Raw genomic sequence first — 14,795 nt, forward strand, 5'->3', positions numbered from 1 at the left:
TGTCTACAGCACCTCCTACTGGAGAGTTGATCTGTCTACATTACAGCACCTCCTACTGGAGGGTTGATCTGTCTACAGCACCTCCTACTGGAGAGTTGATCTATCTACATCACCTCCTACTGGAGAGTTGATCTGTCTACATTACAGCACCTCCTACTGGAGGGTTGATCTGTCTACAGCACCTCCTACTGGAGGGTTGATCTCTCTACAGCACCTCCTATTGGAGGGTTGATCTGTGTACATTACAGCACCTCCTACTGGAGGGTTGATCTTTCTACATTACAGCACCTCCTACTGGAGAGTTGATCTGTCTACATTACAGCACCTCCTACTGGAGAGTTGATCTGTCTACATTACAGCACCTTCTACTGGAGGGTTGATCTGTCTACAGCACCTCCTACTGGAGAGTTGATCTGTCTACAGCACCTCCTACTGGAGGGTTGATCTGTCTACAGCACCTCCTACTGGAGTGTTGATCTGTCTACAGCACCTCCTACTGGAGAGTTGATCTGTCTACAGCACCTCCTACTGGAGAGTTGATCTGTCTACAGCACCTCCTACTGGAGAGTTAATCTGTCTACATTACTGCACCTCCTACTCGAGAGTTGATCTATCTACATTACAGCAACTCCTACTGGAGAGTTGATCTATCTACAGCACCTCCTACTGGAGAGTTGATCTATCTACAGCACCTCCTACTGGAGAGTTGATCTCTCTACATTACAGCACCTCCTAATGGAGAGTTGATCTATCTACATTACAGCACCTCCTAATGGAGAGTTGATCTGTCTACATTACAGCACCTCCTACTGGAGGGTTGATCTGTCTACATTACAGCACCTCCTACTGGAGGGTTGATCTGTCTACATTACAGCACCTCCTACTGGAGAGTTGATCTGTCTACATTACAGCACCTCCTACTGGAGAGTTGATCTGTCTACATTACAGCACCTCCTACTGGAGGGTTGATCTGTCTACAGCACCTCCTACTGGAGAGTTGATCTATCTACAGCACCTCCTACTGGAGGGTTGATCTGTCTACAGCACCTCCTACTGGAGAGTTGATCTGTCTACAGCACCTCCTACTGGAGGGTTGATCTGTCTACAGCACCTCCTACTGGAGTGTTGATCTGTCTACAGCACCTCCTACTGGAGAGTTGATCTGTCTACAGCACCTCCTACTGGAGAGTTGATCTGTCTACAGCACCTCCTACTGGAGAGTTGATCTGTCTACAGCACCTCCTACTGGAGAGTTAATCTGTCTACATTACTGCACCTCCTACTCGAGAGTTGATCTATCTACATTACAGCAACTCCTACTGGAGAGTTGATCTATCTACAGCACCTCCTACTGGAGAGTTGATCTCTCTACATTACAGCACCTCCTAATGGAGAGTTGATCTGTCTACATTACAGCACCTCCTACTGGAGAGTTGATCTATCTACATTACAGCACCTCCTAATGGAGAGTTGATCTGTCTACATTACAGCACCTCCTACTGGAGGGTTGATCTGTCTACATTACAGCACCTCCTACTGGAGGGTTGATCTGTCTACATTACAGCACCTCCTACTGGAGAGTTGATCTGTCTACATTACAGCACCTCCTACTGGAGAGTTGATCTGTCTACATTACAGCACCTCCTACTGGAGAGTTGATCTGTCTACAGCACCTTCTACTGGAGAGTTGATCTGTCTACATTACAGCACCTCCTACTGGAGAGTTGATCTGTCTACATTACAGCACCTCCTACTGGAGGGTTGATCTGTCTACAGCACCTCCTACTGGAGGGTTGATCTGTCTATATTACAGCACCTCCTACTGGAGAGTTGATCTGTCTACATTACAGCACCTCCTACTGGAGGGTTGATCTGTCTACATTACAGCACCTCCTACTGGAGGGTTGATCTGTCTACATTACAGCACCTCCTACTGGAGAGTTGATCTGTCTACAGCACCTCCTACTGGAGATTTGATCTGTCTACATTACAGCACCTCCTACTGGAGAGTTAATCTGTCTACATTACCGCACCTCCTACTGGAGGGTTGATCTGTCTACATTACAGCACCTTCTACTGGAGAGTTGATCTGTCTACATTACAGCACCTCCTACTGGAGGGTTGATCTGTCTACATTACAGCACCTCCTACTGGAGAGTTGATCTGTCTACAGCACCTCCTACTGGAGAGTTGATCTGTCTACAGCACCTCCTACTGGAGAGTTGATCTGTCTACAGCACCTCCTACTGGAGGGTTGATCTGTCTACATTACAGCACCTCCTACTGGAGAGTTGATCTGTCTACAGCACCTCCTACTGGAGAGTTGATCTGTCTACAGCACCTCCTACTGGAGAGTTGATCTGTCTACATTACAGCACCTCCTACTGGAGAGTTGATCTGTCTACATTACAGCACCTCCTACTGGAGAGTTGATCTCTCTACAGCACCTCCTACTGGAGGGTTGATCTATCTACAGCACCTACTACTGGAGGGTTGATCTATCTACAGCACCTCCTACTGGAGGGTTGATCTATCTACATTACAGCACCTCCTACTGGAGAGTTGATCTCTCTACAGCACCTCCTACTGGAGAGTTGATCTATCCACAGCACCTCCTACTGGAGAGTTGATCTATCTACAGCACCTCCTACTGGAGGGTTGATCTATCTACAGCACCTCCTACTGGAGAGTTGATCTGTCTACATTACAGCACCTCCTACTGGAGGATTGATCTGTCTACATTACAGCACCTCCTACTGGAGGATTGATCTGTCTACAGCACCTCCTACTGGTGAGTTGATCTCTCTACAGCACCTCCTACTGGAGGGTTGATCTCTCTACAGCACCTCCTACTGGAGAGTTGATCTGTCTACAGCACCTCCTACTGGAGGGTTGATCTGTCTACAGCACCTCCTACTGGAGAATTGATCTGTCTACAGCACCTCCTACTGGAGAGTTGATCTATCTACAGCACCTCCTACTGGAGGATAGATCTGTCTACAGCACCTCCTACTGGAGAGTTGATCTGTCTACAGCACCTCCTACTGGAGAGTTGATCTGTCTACAGCACCTCCTACTGGAGAGTTGATCTGTCTACAGCACCTCCTACTGGAGGGTTGATCTGTCTACATTACAGCACCTCCTACTGGAGGGTTGATCTGTCTACATTACAGCACCTCCTATTGGAGGGTTGATCTGTCTACATTACAGCACCTCCTACTGGAGAGTTGATCTGTCTACATTACAGCACCTCCTACAGGAGGGTTGATCTGTCTACAGCACCTCCTACTGGAGAGTTGATCTGTCTATCTACAGCACCTCCTACTGGAGAGTTGATCTGTCTACAGCACCTCCTACCGGAGAGTTGATCTGTCTACATTACAGCACCTCCTACTGGAGAGTTGATCTGTCTACAGCACCTCCTACTGGAGAGTTGATCTGTCTACAGCACCTCCTACTGGAGAGTTGATCTGTCTACATTACAGCACCTCCTACTGGAGGGTTGATCTGTCTACAGCACCTCCTACTGGAGGGTTGATCTCTCTACAGCACCTCCTACTGGAGGGTTGATCTGTCTACATTACAGCACCTCCTACTGGAGGGTTTATCTGTCTACATTACAGCACCTCCTACTGGAGAGTTGATCTGTCTACATTACAGCACCTCCTACTGGAGAGTTGATCTCTCTACAGCACCTCCTACTGGAGGGTTGATCTATCTACAGCACCTACTACTGGAGGGTTGATCTATCTACAGCACCTCCTACTGGAGGGTTGATCTATCTACATTACAGCACCTCCTACTGGAGAGTTGATCTCTCTACAGCACCTCCTACTGGAGAGTTGATCTATCTACAGCACCTCCTACTGGAGAGTTGATCTATCTACAGCACCTCCTACTGGAGAGTTGATCTATCTACAGCACCTCCTACTGGAGAGTTGATCTATCTACAGCACCTCCTACTGGAGAGTTGATCTGTCTACATTACAGTACCTCCTACTGGAGAGTTGATCTGTCTACATTACAGCACCTCCTACTGGAGGATTGATCTGTCTACATTACAGCACCTCCTACTGGTGAGTTGATCTCTCTACAGCACCTCCTACTGGAGGGTTGATCTCTCTACAGCACCTCCTACTGGAGGGTTGATCTCTCTACAGCACCTCCTACTGGAGAGTTGATCTGTCTACAGCACCTCCTACTGGAGGGTTGATCTGTCTACAGCACCTCCTACTGGAGAGTTGATCTGTCTACAGCACCTCCTGCTGGAGAGTTGATCTGTCTACAGCACCTCCTACTGGAGAGTTGATCTATCTACAGCACCTCCTACTGGAGGATTGATCTGTCTACAGCACCTTCTACTGGAGAGTTGATCTGTCTACAGCACCTCCTACTGGAGAGTTGATCTGTCTACAGCACCTCCTACTGGAGGGTTGATCTGTCTACATTACAGCACCTCCTACTGGAGGGTTGATCTATCTACATTACAGCACCTTCTACTGGAGGGTTGATCTATCTACATTACAGCACCTCCTACTGGAGAGTTGATCTATCTACAGCACCTCCTACTGGAGGGTTGATCTGTCTACATTACAGCACCTCCTACTGGAGGGTTGATCTGTCTACATTACAGCACCTCCTACTGGAGGGTTGATCTGTCTACATTACAGCACCCCCTACTGGAGGGTTGATCTGTCTACATTACAGCACCTCCTACTGGAGGGTTGATCTGTCTACATTACAGCACCTCCTACTGGAGAGTTGATCTGTCTACATTACAGCACCTCCTACTGGAGAGTTGATCTATCTACAGCACCTCCTACTGGAGAGTTGATCTGTCTACATTACAGCACCTCCTACTGGAGAGTTGATCTGTCTACATTACAGCACCTCCTACTGGAGAGTTGATCTGTCTACATTACAGCACCTCCTACTGGAGGGTTGATCTGTCTACATTACAGCACCTCCTACTGGAGAGTTGTTATGTCTACATTACAGCACCTCCTACTGGAGAGTTGATCTGTCTACATTACAGCACCTCCTACTGGAGGGTTGATCTGTCTACATTACAGCACCTCCTACTAGAGAGTTGATCTGTCTACATTACAGCACCTCCTACTGGAGAGTTGTTATGTCTACATTACAGCACCTCCTACTGGAGAGTTGATCTATCTACAGCACCTCCTACTGGAGTGTTGATCTATCTACAGCACCTCCTACTGGAGAGTTGATCTGTCTACAGCACCTCCTACTGGAGAGTTGATCTGTCTACAGCACCTCCTACTGGAGAGTTGATCTGTCTACAGCACCTCCTACTGGAGAGTTAATCTGTCTACATTACTGCACCTCCTACTCGAGAGTTGATCTATCTACATTACAGCAACTCCTACTGGAGAGTTGATCTATCTACAGCACCTCCTACTGGAGAGTTGATCTCTCTACATTACAGCACCTCCTAATGGAGAGTTGATCTGTCTACATTACAGCACCTCCTACTGGAGAGTTGATCTATCTACATTACAGCACCTCCTAATGGAGAGTTGATCTGTCTACATTACAGCACCTCCTACTGGAGGGTTGATCTGTCTACATTACAGCACCTCCTACTGGAGGGTTGATCTGTCTACATTACAGCACCTCCTACTGGAGAGTTGATCTGTCTACATTACAGCACCTCCTACTGGAGAGTTGATCTGTCTACATTACAGCACCTCCTACTGGAGAGTTGATCTGTCTACAGCACCTTCTACTGGAGAGTTGATCTGTCTACATTACAGCACCTCCTACTGGAGAGTTGATCTGTCTACATTACAGCACCTCCTACTGGAGAGTTGATCTGTCTCACAGCACCTCCTACTGGAGGGTTGATCTGTCTATATTACAGCACCTCCTACTGGAGAGTTGATCTGTCTACATTACAGCACCTCCTACTGGAGGGTTGATCTGTCTACATTACAGCACCTCCTACTGGAGGGTTGATCTGTCTACATTACAGCACCTCCTACTGGAGAGTTGATCTGTCTACAGCACCTCCTACTGGAGATTTGATCTGTCTACATTACAGCACCTCCTACTGGAGAGTTAATCTGTCTACATTACCGCACCTCCTACTGGAGGGTTGATCTGTCTACATTACAGCACCTTCTACTGGAGAGTTGATCTGTCTACATTACAGCACCTCCTACTGGAGGGTTGATCTGTCTACATTACAGCACCTCCTACTGGAGAGTTGATCTGTCTACAGCACCTCCTACTGGAGAGTTGATCTGTCTACAGCACCTCCTACTGGAGAGTTGATCTGTCTACAGCACCTCCTACTGGAGGGTTGATCTGTCTACATTACAGCACCTCCTACTGGAGAGTTGATCTGTCTACAGCACCTCCTACTGGAGAGTTGATCTGTCTACAGCACCTCCTACTGGAGAGTTGATCTGTCTACATTACAGCACCTCCTACTGGAGAGTTGATCTGTCTACATTACAGCACCTCCTACTGGAGAGTTGATCTCTCTACAGCACCTCCTACTGGAGGGTTGATCTATCTACAGCACCTACTACTGGAGGGTTGATCTATCTACAGCACCTCCTACTGGAGGGTTGATCTATCTACATTACAGCACCTCCTACTGGAGAGTTGATCTCTCTACAGCACCTCCTACTGGAGAGTTGATCTATCCACAGCACCTCCTACTGGAGAGTTGATCTATCTACAGCACCTCCTACTGGAGGGTTGATCTATCTACAGCACCTCCTACTGGAGAGTTGATCTGTCTACATTACAGCACCTCCTACTGGAGGATTGATCTGTCTACATTACAGCACCTCCTACTGGAGGATTGATCTGTCTACAGCACCTCCTACTGGTGAGTTGATCTCTCTACAGCACCTCCTACTGGAGAGTTGATCTGTCTACATTACAGCAACTCCTACTGGAGAGTTGATCTGTCTACAGCACCTCCTACTGGAGGGTTGATCTGTCTACAGCACCTCCTACTGGAGAATTGATCTGTCTACAGCACCTCCTACTGGAGAGTTGATCTATCTACAGCACCTCCTACTGGAGGATAGATCTGTCTACAGCACCTCCTACTGGAGAGTTGATCTGTCTACAGCACCTCCTACTGGAGAGTTGATCTGTCTACAGCACCTCCTACTGGAGAGTTGATCTGTCTACAGCACCTCCTACTGGAGGGTTGATCTGTCTACATTACAGCACCTCCTACTGGAGGGTTGATCTGTCTACATTACAGCACCTCCTACTGGAGGGTTGATCTGTCTACATTACAGCACCTCCTACTGGAGAGTTGATCTGTCTACATTACAGCACCTCCTACAGGAGGGTTGATCTGTCTACAGCACCTCCTACTGGAGAGTTGATCTGTCTATCTACAGCACCTCCTACTGGAGAGTTGATCTGTCTACAGCACCTCCTACCGGAGAGTTGATCTGTCTACATTACAGCACCTCCTACTGGAGAGTTGATCTGTCTACAGCACCTCCTACTGGAGAGTTGATCTGTCTACAGCACCTCCTACTGGAGAGTTGATCTGTCTACATTACAGCACCTCCTACTGGAGGGTTGATCTGTCTACAGCACCTCCTACTGGAGGGTTGATCTCTCTACAGCACCTCCTACTGGAGGGTTGATCTGTCTACATTACAGCACCTCCTACTGGAGGGTTTATCTGTCTACATTACAGCACCTCCTACTGGAGAGTTGATCTGTCTACATTACAGCACCTCCTACTGGAGAGTTGATCTCTCTACAGCACCTCCTACTGGAGGGTTGATCTATCTACAGCACCTACTACTGGAGGGTTGATCTATCTACAGCACCTCCTACTGGAGGGTTGATCTATCTACATTACAGCACCTCCTACTGGAGAGTTGATCTCTCTACAGCACCTCCTACTGGAGAGTTGATCTATCTACAGCACCTCCTACTGGAGAGTTGATCTATCTACAGCACCTCCTACTGGAGAGTTGATCTATCTACAGCACCTCCTACTGGAGAGTTGATCTATCTACAGCACCTCCTACTGGAGAGTTGATCTGTCTACATTACAGTACCTCCTACTGGAGAGTTGATCTGTCTACATTACAGCACCTCCTACTGGAGGATTGATCTGTCTACATTACAGCACCTCCTACTGGTGAGTTGATCTCTCTACAGCACCTCCTACTGGAGGGTTGATCTCTCTACAGCACCTCCTACTGGAGGGTTGATCTCTCTACAGCACCTCCTACTGGAGAGTTGATCTGTCTACAGCACCTCCTACTGGAGGGTTGATCTGTCTACAGCACCTCCTACTGGAGAGTTGATCTGTCTACAGCACCTCCTGCTGGAGAGTTGATCTGTCTACAGCACCTCCTACTGGAGAGTTGATCTATCTACAGCACCTCCTACTGGAGGATTGATCTGTCTACAGCACCTTCTACTGGAGAGTTGATCTGTCTACAGCACCTCCTACTGGAGAGTTGATCTGTCTACAGCACCTCCTACTGGAGGGTTGATCTGTCTACATTACAGCACCTCCTACTGGAGGGTTGATCTATCTACATTACAGCACCTTCTACTGGAGGGTTGATCTATCTACATTACAGCACCTCCTACTGGAGAGTTGATCTATCTACAGCACCTCCTACTGGAGGGTTGATCTGTCTACATTACAGCACCTCCTACTGGAGGGTTGATCTGTCTACATTACAGCACCTCCTACTGGAGGGTTGATCTGTCTACATTACAGCACCCCCTACTGGAGGGTTGATCTGTCTACATTACAGCACCTCCTACTGGAGGGTTGATCTGTCTACATTACAGCACCTCCTACTGGAGAGTTGATCTGTCTACATTACAGCACCTCCTACTGGAGAGTTGATCTATCTACAGCACCTCCTACTGGAGAGTTGATCTGTCTACATTACAGCACCTCCTACTGGAGAGTTGATCTGTCTACATTACAGCACCTCCTACTGGAGAGTTGATCTGTCTACATTACAGCACCTCCTACTGGAGGGTTGATCTGTCTACATTACAGCACCTCCTACTGAAGGGTTGATCTGTCTACATTACAGCACCTCCTACTGGAGAGTTGATCTGTCTACAGCACCTCCTACTGGAGAGTTGATCTGTCTACAGCACCTACTACTGGAGAGTTGATCTGTCTACAGCACCTCCTACTGGAGAGTTGATCTGTCTACAGCACCTCCTACTGGAGGGTTGATCTGTCTACATTACAGCACCTCCTACTGGAGAGTTGTTATGTCTACATTACTGCACCTCCTACTGGAGAGTTGATCTGTCTACATTACAGCACCTCCTACTGGATAGTTGATCTGTCTATCTACAGCACCTCCTACTGGAGAGTTGATCTCTATACATTACAGCACCTCCGACGGAGAGTTGATCTGTCTACATTACAGCACCTCCTACTGGAGAGTTGATCTGTCTACAGCACCTCCTACTGGAGAGTTGATCTATCTACAGCACCTCCTACTGGAGAGTTGATCTGTCTACAGCACCTCCTACTGGACAGTTGATCTGTCTACATTACAGCACCTCCTACTGGAGGGTTGATCTATCTATATTACAGCACCTCCTACTGGAGAGTTGATCTGTCTACATTACAGCACCTCCTACAGGAGGGTTGATTTGTCTACAGCACCTCCTACTGGAGAGTTGATCTGTCTATCTACAGCACCTCCTACTGGAGAGTTGATCTGTCTACAGCACCTTCTACTGGAGAGTTGATCTGTCTACAGCACCTCCTACTGGAGAGTTGATCTGTCTACATTACAGCACCTCCTACTGGAGAGTTTATCTGTCTACATTACAGCACCTCCTACTGGAGAGTTGATCTGTCTACATTACAGCACCTCCTACTGGAGAGTTGATCTCTCTACAGCACCTCCTACTGGAGGGTTGATCTATCTACAGCACCTACTACTGGAGGGTTGATCTATCTACAGCACCTCCTACTGGAGGGTTGATCTATCTACATTACAGCACCTCCTACTGGAGAGTTGATCTCTCTACAGCACCTCCTACTGGAGAGTTGATCTATCTACAGCACCTCCTACTGGAGAGTTGATCTATCTACAGCACCTCCTACTGGAGAGTTGATCTATCTACAGCACCTCCTACTGGAGAGTTGATCTATCTACAGCACCTCCTACTGGAGAGTTGATCTGTCTACATTACAGCACCTCCTACTGGAGAGTTGATCTGTCTACATTACAGCACCTTCTACTGGAGGATTGATCTGTCTACATTACAGCACCTCCTACTGGTGAGTTGATCTCTCTACAGCACCTCCTACTGGAGGGTTGATCTCTCTACAGCACCTCCTACTGGAGGGTTAATCTCTCTACAGCACCTCCTACTGGAGAGTTGATCTGTCTACAGCACCTCCTACTGGAGGGTTGATCTGTCTACAGCACCTCCTACTGGAGAGTTGATCTATCTACAGCACCTCCTGCTGGAGAGTTGATCTGTCTACAGCACCTCCTACTGGAGAGTTGATCTATCTACAGCACCTCCTACTGGAGGATTGATCTGTCTACAGCACCTTCTACTGGAGAGTTGATCTGTCTACAGCACCTCCTACTGGAGAGTTGATCTGTCTACATTACAGCACCTCCTACTGGAGGGTTGATCTATCTACATTACAGCACCTCCTACTGGAGGGTTGATCTGTCTACATTACAGCACCTCCTACTGGAGGGTTGATCTGTCTACATTACAGCACCTCCTACTGGAGGGTTGATCTGTCTACATTACAGCACCCCCTACTGGAGGGTTGATCTGTCTACATTACAGCACCTCCTACTGGAGGGTTGATCTGTCTACATTACAGCACCTCCTACTGGAGAGTTGATCTGTCTACATTACAGCACCTCCTACTGGAGAGTTGATCTATCTACAGCACCTCCTACTGGAGAGTTGATCTGTCTACATTACAGCACCTCCTACTGGAGAGTTGATCTGTCTACAGCACCTCCTACTGGAGAGTTGATCTATCTACAGCACCTCCTACTGGAGAGTTGATCTGTCTACAGCACCTCCTACTGGACAGTTGATCTGTCTACATTACAGCACCTCCTACTGGAGGGTTGATCTATCTATATTACAGCACCTCCTACTGGAGAGTTGATCTGTCTACATTACAGCACCTCCTACAGGAGGGTTGATTTGTCTACAGCACCTCCTACTGGAGAGTTGATCTGTCTATCTACAGCACCTCCTACTGGAGAGTTGATCTGTCTACAGCACCTCCTACTGGAGAGTTGATCTGTCTACAGCACCTCCTACTGGAGAGTTGATCTGTCTACATTACAGCACCTCCTACTGGAGAGTTTATCTGTCTACATTACAGCACCTCCTACTGGAGAGTTGATCTGTCTACATTACAGCACCTCCTACTGGAGAGTTGATCTCTCTACAGCACCTCCTACTGGAGGGTTGATCTATCTACAGCACCTACTACTGGAGGGTTGATCTATCTACAGCACCTCCTACTGGAGGGTTGATCTATCTACATTACAGCACCTCCTACTGGAGAGTTGATCTCTCTACAGCACCTCCTACTGGAGAGTTGATCTATCTACAGCACCTCCTACTGGAGAGTTGATCTATCTACAGCACCTCCTACTGGAGAGTTGATCTATCTACAGCACCTCCTACTGGAGAGTTGATCTATCTACAGCACCTCCTACTGGAGAGTTGATCTGTCTACATTACAGCACCTCCTACTGGAGAGTTGATCTGTCTACATTACAGCACCTTCTACTGGAGGATTGATCTGTCTACATTACAGCACCTCCTACTGGTGAGTTGATCTCTCTACAGCACCTCCTACTGGAGGGTTGATCTCTCTACAGCACCTCCTACTGGAGGGTTAATCTCTCTACAGCACCTCCTACTGGAGAGTTGATCTGTCTACAGCACCTCCTACTGGAGGGTTGATCTGTCTACAGCACCTCCTACTGGAGAGTTGATCTATCTACAGCACCTCCTGCTGGAGAGTTGATCTGTCTACAGCACCTCCTACTGGAGAGTTGATCTATCTACAGCACCTCCTACTGGAGGATTGATCTGTCTACAGCACCTTCTACTGGAGAGTTGATCTGTCTACAGCACCTCCTACTGGAGAGTTGATCTGTCTACATTACAGCACCTCCTACTGGAGGGTTGATCTATCTACATTACAGCACCTCCTACTGGAGGGTTGATCTGTCTACATTACAGCACCTCCTACTGGAGGGTTGATCTGTCTACATTACAGCACCTCCTACTGGAGGGTTGATCTGTCTACATTACAGCACCCCCTACTGGAGGGTTGATCTGTCTACATTACAGCACCTCCTACTGGAGGGTTGATCTGTCTACATTACAGCACCTCCTACTGGAGAGTTGATCTGTCTACATTACAGCACCTCCTACTGGAGAGTTGATCTATCTACAGCACCTCCTACTGGAGAGTTGATCTGTCTACATTACAGCACCTCCTACTGGAGAGTTGATCTGTCTACATTACAGCACCTCCTACTGGAGAGTTGATCTGTCTACATTACAGCACCTCCTACTGGAGGGTTGATCTGTCTACATTACAGCACCTCCTACTGGAGGGTTGATCTGTCTACATTACAGCACCTCCTACTGGAGAGTTGATCTGTCTACAGCACCTCCTACTGGAGAGTTGATCTGTCTACAGCACCTCCTACTGGAGAGTTGATCTGTCTACAGCACCTACTACTGGAGAGTTGATCTGTCTACAGCACCTCCTACTGGAGAGTTGATCTGTCTACAGCACCTCCTACTGGAGGGTTGATCTGTCTACATTACAGCACCTCCTACTGGAGAGTTGTTATGTCTACATTACAGCACCTCCTACTGGAGAGTTGATCTGTCTACATTACAGCACCTCCTACTGGATAGTTGATCTGTCTATCTACAGCACCTCCTACTGGAGAGTTGATCTCTATACATTACAGCACCTCCGACGGAGAGTTGATCTGTCTACATTACAGCACCTCCTACTGGAGAGTTGATCTGTCTACAGCACCTCCTACTGGAGAGTTGATCTATCTACAGCACCTCCTACTGGAGAGTTGATCTGTCTACAGCACCTCCTACTGGACAGTTGATCTGTCTACATTACAGCACCTCCTACTGGAGGGTTGATCTGTCTACATTACAGCACCTCCTACTGGAGAGTTGATCTGTCTATCTACAGCACCTTCTACTGGAGAGTTGATCTGTCTACAGCACCTCCTACTGGAGAGTTGATCTGTCTACATTACAGCACCTCCTACTGGAGAGTTGATCTGTCTACATTACAACACCTCCTACTGGAGAGTTGATCTGTCTACATTACAGCACCTCCTACTGGAGGGTTGATCTGTCTACATTACAGCACCTCCTACTGGAAAGTTGATCTGTCCAGCTACAGCACCTCCTACTGGAGAGTTGATCTGTCTACAGCACCTCCTACTGGAGAGTTGATCTGTCTACATTACAGCACCTCCTACTGGAGGGTTGATCTGTCTACAGCACCTCCTACTGGAGAGTTGATCTATCTACATCACCTCCTACTGGAGAGTTGATCTGTCTACATTACAGCACCTCCTACTGGAGGGTTGATCTGTCTACAGCACCTCCTACTGGAGGGTTGATCTCTCTACAGCACCTCCTATTGGAGGGTTGATCTGTGTACATTACAGCACCTCCTACTGGAGGGTTGATCTTTCTACATTACAGCACCTCCTACTGGAGAGTTGATCTGTCTACATTACAGCACCTCCTACTGGAGAGTTGATCTGTCTACATTACAGCACCTCCTACTGGAGGGTTGATCTGTCTACAGCACCTCCTACTGGAGAGTTGATCTATCTACAGCACCTCCTACTGGAGGGTTGATCTGTCTACAGCACCTCCTACTGGAGGGTTGATCTGTCTACAGCACCTCCTACTGGAGTGTTGATCTGTCTACAGCACCTCCTACTGGAGAGTTGATCTGTCTACAGCACCTCCTACTGGAGAGTTGATCTGTCTACAGCACCTCCGACTGGAGAGTTGATCTGTCTACATTACAGCACCTCCTACTCGAGAGTTGATCTATCTACATTACAGCAACTCCTACTGGAGAGTTGATCTATCTACAGCACCTCCTACTGGAGAGTTGATCTCTCTACATTACAGCACCTCCTAATGGAGAGTTGATCTGTCTACATTACAGCACCTCCTACTGGAGAGTTGATCTGTCTACATTACAGCACCTCCTACTGGAGAGTTGATCTATCTACATTACAGCACCTCCTAATGGAGAGTTGATCTGTCTACATTACAGCACCTCCTACTGGAGGGTTGATCTGTCTACAGCACCTACTACTGGAGAGTTGATCTGTCTACATTACAGCACCTCCTACTGGAGAGTTGATCTGTCTACATTACAGCACCTCCTACTGGAGAGTTGATCTGTCTACAGCACCTCCTACTGGAGGGTTGATCTGTCTATATTACAGCACCTCCTACTGGAGAGTTGATCTGTCTACATTACAGCACCTCCTACTGGAGGGTTGATCTGTCTACATTACAGCACCTCCTACTGGAGAGTTGATCTGTCTACAGCACCTGCTACTGGAGAGTTGATCTGTCTACAGCACCTCCTACTGGAGAGTTGATCTGTCTACATTACAGCACCTCCTACTGGAGGGTTGATCTGTCTACATTAAAGCCCCTCCTACTGGAGAGTTGATCTGTCTACATTACAGCACCTCCTACTGGAGGGTTGATCT

This window comes from Salmo salar, chromosome ssa03, assembly GCF_905237065.1.
Source record: "Salmo salar chromosome ssa03, Ssal_v3.1, whole genome shotgun sequence".
NCBI lineage: Eukaryota > Metazoa > Chordata > Actinopteri > Salmoniformes > Salmonidae > Salmo > Salmo salar.